Raw genomic sequence first — 6,000 nt, forward strand, 5'->3', positions numbered from 1 at the left:
AAGCTCTTTAATATGTAGCTGCTTTTTCAAGGGACCAAAAGTAATTGGATAGTTGACTTAAAAGCTATTTCATGCAAGCTATTCTCTCGTCTTTTAAGTAGGTTAAATATGTGGAGTCGATTCCAGGTGTGACATTTGCATTTGGAAGCTGTTGCTGTGAACCCACAGCATGAGGTAAAAGGAGATGTCATGAAAGTTCAACAGACTATCCTGTTAGAAATAGGAAATCCATCAGAGGGGTAGCGGAAATGTTTGGAGTGGCCAAATCAACAGCTCACATTAGCACATTCTGAGGAAAGAAAAACACATTGGTGACCTCCTCCGGAACTCAAACTGATCGTATGATCCTTTCCACTGGGAAGAAAAATGCTTCGCAACATCCATCCAAGTGAAGGACCCTCCTCAGGAAGTAGGTGTATCAGTATCTACCAAATAGAGTCAGAGTACAATAAACAGAAGATTGTGTGAGAGTAAATACAGAGGGTTCACCACAAGGTGCAGACCATTAATCAGCCTCAAAAACAGAAAAAACAGATTAGGCTTTTCCAAAAAATGAAGAAAGTATGCAGAAGGCACACGACATCTTCTGTGAAACATGGTGGACACGGGCATGCAGGACTTCCAATAGCACTGGGTCACTAGTGTTTGCTGGTTATGTGACAGAAGACAAATCCATCCCAAAGTGTACAGAGATATATTCTCTGCTCAAATTCAGCAAAATCCAACACAGTTTATTGGACGGTGCATCATAGTATAGATGGACAATGACCCAAAACAAACAGCAAAAGCAACACAGGAGTTTTTCAAGGAAAAGAAGTGGAATATTCTGCAATGGCACCAGATCTCAACCCAATCAAGCGCACATTTCTCTTACTTAAGACAAAACTTAGGGCAGGAAGACTAACAGACAAGCAACAATCGAAGGAGTGAAGGCCTGGCAAAGCATCGCAAAAGAAGAAACCCGGTGTCAGGTGATGTCCATGGGTCCCAGACTTCAGGCAGTCATTGCCTATAAAGGATTCTCGACAAAATATTAAAAATTAGCATTTTGTTTATGCTAATGTTCATTTGTCAAATTACTTTTGAGCCCCTGAAAGACTGAAGAGACTTTGTGTAAAATGGTTGTAATTCCTAAACGTTTCATAGATATTTTTATTCAACCCCTTGAATAAAAGTCTGCAATTCAACTGCATATTAGTTGCTCAATTTCAGATCTAATATGATAACATGTAGAGTCCAAATCATGAAGATTGTGTTACTGTCCAAAGCACATGGTTGGACTGGGTGACACACTTGAGACTTTACCTCTAATTCACGCACATTATCTCAAACAGATGACAATGAGCAACATCCAAGACACTATTGTGACCTTTGGGATATATTTGGACTTAGGGACTGCACAATCAACCCTGTGACTAGTGGATGGCCTTCTCTGCAATTCTATAACTAGTGATCAGAAATAGACCTTGGCCGACTTTATTCTTCAAATGGGCCGACTGCTGAGTGTAGCATAATGTGCTTAGTGTGGCCGTCACATTGTGTGAGAGTGTGTCTATGAAAGCACCTCATTATTCTGCACGCACACAGTGGTCAAACAGTAAATGTGATGCGGTCACATATGAACCACGAAACCTCAGTCTCATGGAGGACATATGGGCTACCTCAACATGCAGGGCACCCTTACTCTGAGACACACGACATCTGGTGCAATCCCTCACAAATGGTTTAATTCAGCGATTCACAGCCTTTTACAACTCAGGACCCACTTTCAAATGTCAAAGATTTTCGCAACCCACTTCTGAACCCATAAATACAGAGGCCATATAATGTGTTATCAGTTTTTTTTTATTGAAGATTGAACATAAAGGACTGAACTGAATACAGGAGAAACATGTTGGAAGCTCCACAGTCACTAACACAGCGTCTGTAACACAGTCACATCAGTATTACAGTTTTCGAGGAGCTGTACACACACACACACACACACACACACACACACACACCCATCAGTCATTCAAGGAGCTGTCCATCAGCACCATACAGATATCAGAAATGACAAGCAATGGGTTGTCTGTAATAGTCTTAAAATGATTAATAAATAACAATGAAGAAATGCATTCTCATATATAACAATTTGACATCCAGTATCAGATCCAAACAAAATCCAAATATCAAAAGAAGACCATTAAATCCATATAAATGATGAAGATAACTTCAATTTCAGCGAAACCAACAACATCAAAGAAACAAAACTAAAACATTGGACTCTTAAAAAATTCCTTTTTCTTTTTAAATTAAAAACTGCAGTGGATCATATTACGAGGTCAAACCCCAAATATCAAACGAAACGATTTTGTGGTCCACTTGCAATATGGCTGACACGTTGGGAATCACTGGTTTAATTCATTCAGCCACATCTGATCGATCTCATCTTTTAACATATTCCCCTTCGAATATTTCATAGACCATGCATAGAAACATATTTGAGGAGCAGCATGTCTGGAAATATGCTGTCCTGGCTTAAAATTGCATAACAGATGGTGTTCGTCGCTTTGAGTGCGTGTCATGGTAATTCGATGACTCATGTTTTCACGATGAGCCTGCGGAATGACTCTGTGAAATAAAGTGACCCATTTACGTCTCCCCGCTCTCTCTTTCTGATGGGGATTAAACAGATCACCACTTCTCAAAAGTGGAAGTGTTGAGAGCAGATTTAGGCGGCTGAAAAGACGTGATTAGCAAAAGTTTACATGGGCTGCCCCTGACCTGATTTTCTACTAGAATTAGCTACTAGAACCAGAGTGAGATTGATTTTCCTCTCTTCTTCTGTTTCTCCACCTATCCAAGTAGCAGATACTTAACTGTGGGACAACTCCAGTCTGAGGTGTGAATGGGGGTGTGATTGGAGTCTCTAGCCAATGGCTCCCTAGAGTAACATTCATCGGGGAAAGAAAACAGGATCAAAACACATTCCTCCAATTACAGGTAAGAATATGGTTACCAAGCAAACTCATGATCATTTCTGATAGCTACCATCCACAGAATTTCCTTGAAAAAAAAAAGAAGAAAAACTCACCAGCATTCAACCTGCAAGAACCCAACAAGTCCAGTTACCCTTGTTTCAACTTGTAGAGGAGATGGTGGACGTGTGTGTGTTTACTCCGCACAGCAGTGACAAACAGCGACTATACACTCTGCAGTCATCACATGATCCGGCTCGTAGACCGTGATTAGCTGGTCCACAGTCACTTCTGATAAATTATTCTGTATGCTTTATTTTGTCATGTGCATGTATCGTGACTTCCAGAAACACAGCGGCTTCATTGTTGATCAAGCTGCATTGCATTTCGTTTTAGACATTTTAACACAGCAGTCTTTTGTGGATCAGTTGTCGAACAGGATTGGCCTGAAGGAAGAGGTGTCTGTTTTTCTGAAAAATATTATATATATATATTCTGCTCATTTACTGTTTTGATGTTGAGATTAGTAAAATTGTTACGGGGACAAAATTAAGTGTTATTCAAAGACTATGACATACACTAATCAGGAATAACTTTATGACCACATGTCTAATATTGTGTAGGTCTTCCTCCAAAGCCGTAGTGATACCTCAGGGAATTCAAATGGGCTTTCTGAGAGTTTCTGTTGTTAGTGGGGGCCTGTGGGTCCTAAGGGTTGAGGGGAGGGGTCTCTGTGGACCAGGCTTGTTGCAGCGCATCCCGCAGATACTTGATCAATCTGCGATCTGGGGAATTTGGGGGCCAGGTCAAAACCTTGTGCTGTTTTTCATGTTTTTTGAGTTGTTCTTAAACCGTTGGTGGCTTCAAGGCATCAGGGAGTGAGGAGTAAATGTTGTCAGTTCTCTTGTTAGGGATTTTAAGGTCGTGGCTGCGGGTCGGTGTAATGTTTACTATGGTATAGCTCGAAGTAGTGTACATTAAGAAAGGTGAAGCAATTGGTTTTATATTCTCTCACACTGAAGAAGAAGAAGAGAAAAGCCAGGGACCATAGTGGCAAAGTAATAATAGCACAAATCTTGAGTCACTCATTAAACTAGGTTGTTATACTGACTATGGGATAGCATCCATGTACTTCTAATCACTGTTATAATCGGTAGCTGCTGATTAGCTCTGCTTGAAGCCAGAGGCACGTGTACATCTGTGCATGAGACAGAGCGACACAAGCGAGCATGTTAAAATGGTCCTGCTCCATCCATGCACGCTCTGGGTTTCAAGTCAAGCATGCAGATAACATAATGGCTCCCTTATTATTTGCTGCATCTGCAGTCGCTGTAATTGCACCGTGTAGCCAGATAGCTGGTAACGTTCTAACCTTCCTACTCAACCTTGCCACTCCTCCCACTGCAGTGCACAGCCAGTCACCAAAATAGAACACCAAGCTGTGCCTCAGGAAAATACCTCTTTACAGTGTGGTTCATATGTTACTGAACATTTAGGAGGAAAGTTAAGGCCTAGTCAGTAATGAAAAGTGTCAGAGATCAACTGGTTCAGACAAATTTTAAAGGTTTTTGATCTTAGTCAACATGGAATGCTTTGGCCTCACAAATCTGAATTCTAAAATAAAGACAGACAAAAAAAGACATCAAATATATAGTATATGTTAATAAATGTGCCGTAACAGTGTACGTGGTATATTAATGACCTTATCTGCCTTCTAATAATGCCACAAAGGAGCTAGTGAGAGATGCTCGTTGTTTTTTTAATGGATCAGAAAAAGCCCTCCAGTGAACGGACCACCAGCTACAGACCGGCAATATATACAGACATCTTTACAGTGTAATATCTTGGGAAATCATTCTGTCATTCCCCCTTTTACACTGCGAATTAGACGAGAAAATCAATACAAGGCTGCTAGAAACGGTTAGCGTGTATATGCACTATGGTGCACAGGAAATGGATCCCTGGAAATGGAAATAGCTCGACTGGCTTTTCCAAATGTAACTGAAGTGTGGCTTTATACCAGGACCTCTACAGCTCACTAATAACATAACATACCTCAGCTTGTACGTCAACCAGCCACATCATTAAAACCACTGACAGGAGAAGTAAATGACATGGATCTTGTGATGTCACTTCAGTGTTCTGTTGGGAAACTTTTGGACCTGGCATTTGTGTGGATGATACTTAGACGAGATCGGTTGTTTAGTTAAATGAAAAATAAATAAAGCACAATGCTTGGCCTGAACTAAAATGTGCAGCAGACTTCAGTCCACGAGTTTAGTTCGGATGTGAAATATAGAGAAGGGTTATTATTTGCAAACCATCTGGCTACTGACACAGAGTGTTTGTTTGTGTGTAAGTGACTGTGGTGGAAATATTTCACATTCTGTGATTCTGTACTCGAGGTGCTTCATTGGAAACAGTGTCTGGGTGTAACTTTACTCTGTGGTACTTTTTGTCACATGCAGCGAACACTGCTGACCCTCAACAAGTGTGTCGGCTCCGTTTCGCAAATGTTGCGCAATTTTAAAGAGACCTGAAAGTGAAAGATAAACTGGCTTAACTAGTCCAAAAGATACAGTCTAGTTTTAGTTTTATAGCGCAGTCATTTCATGAATAAACCAATATTTATTAGCAAATGTCACCTAATGAGAGATGGCGGATACATTTTTCATGACTTGACCTTATGTGTGGCACACAAATGAATAAAACATTCAAGGATGCTTAATATTGGAAATATGATCAACAAAGTTTGATACATAGTGTCTAAAGTCTTCTACAGAAAAGCGTGTTTTTTCTGCCTGTTCACAGACCTGTCCTCAGTTGACCACAAAATGTTTCAATTCAATTTTCCATACCTATACCGATACATATAACTCTCAAACGCCTGTTCTTCCTGAGATTTCTGTTGAGTAAGTGTGAAAATTGTCTTTTTGTTTTTCTCTCAAGGGCTTTGTGAAGCCAGTCTTATGACTTGCTAATTGCAATGGTGCGTACTGAGAGATGTCTGTTTTCAGATGACTCCCAGGCATGTGCTGAG

The sequence above is a fragment of the Mugil cephalus genome, chromosome 6 (assembly GCF_022458985.1).
Source record: "Mugil cephalus isolate CIBA_MC_2020 chromosome 6, CIBA_Mcephalus_1.1, whole genome shotgun sequence".
NCBI classification, from domain to species: Eukaryota; Metazoa; Chordata; class Actinopteri; order Mugiliformes; family Mugilidae; genus Mugil; species Mugil cephalus.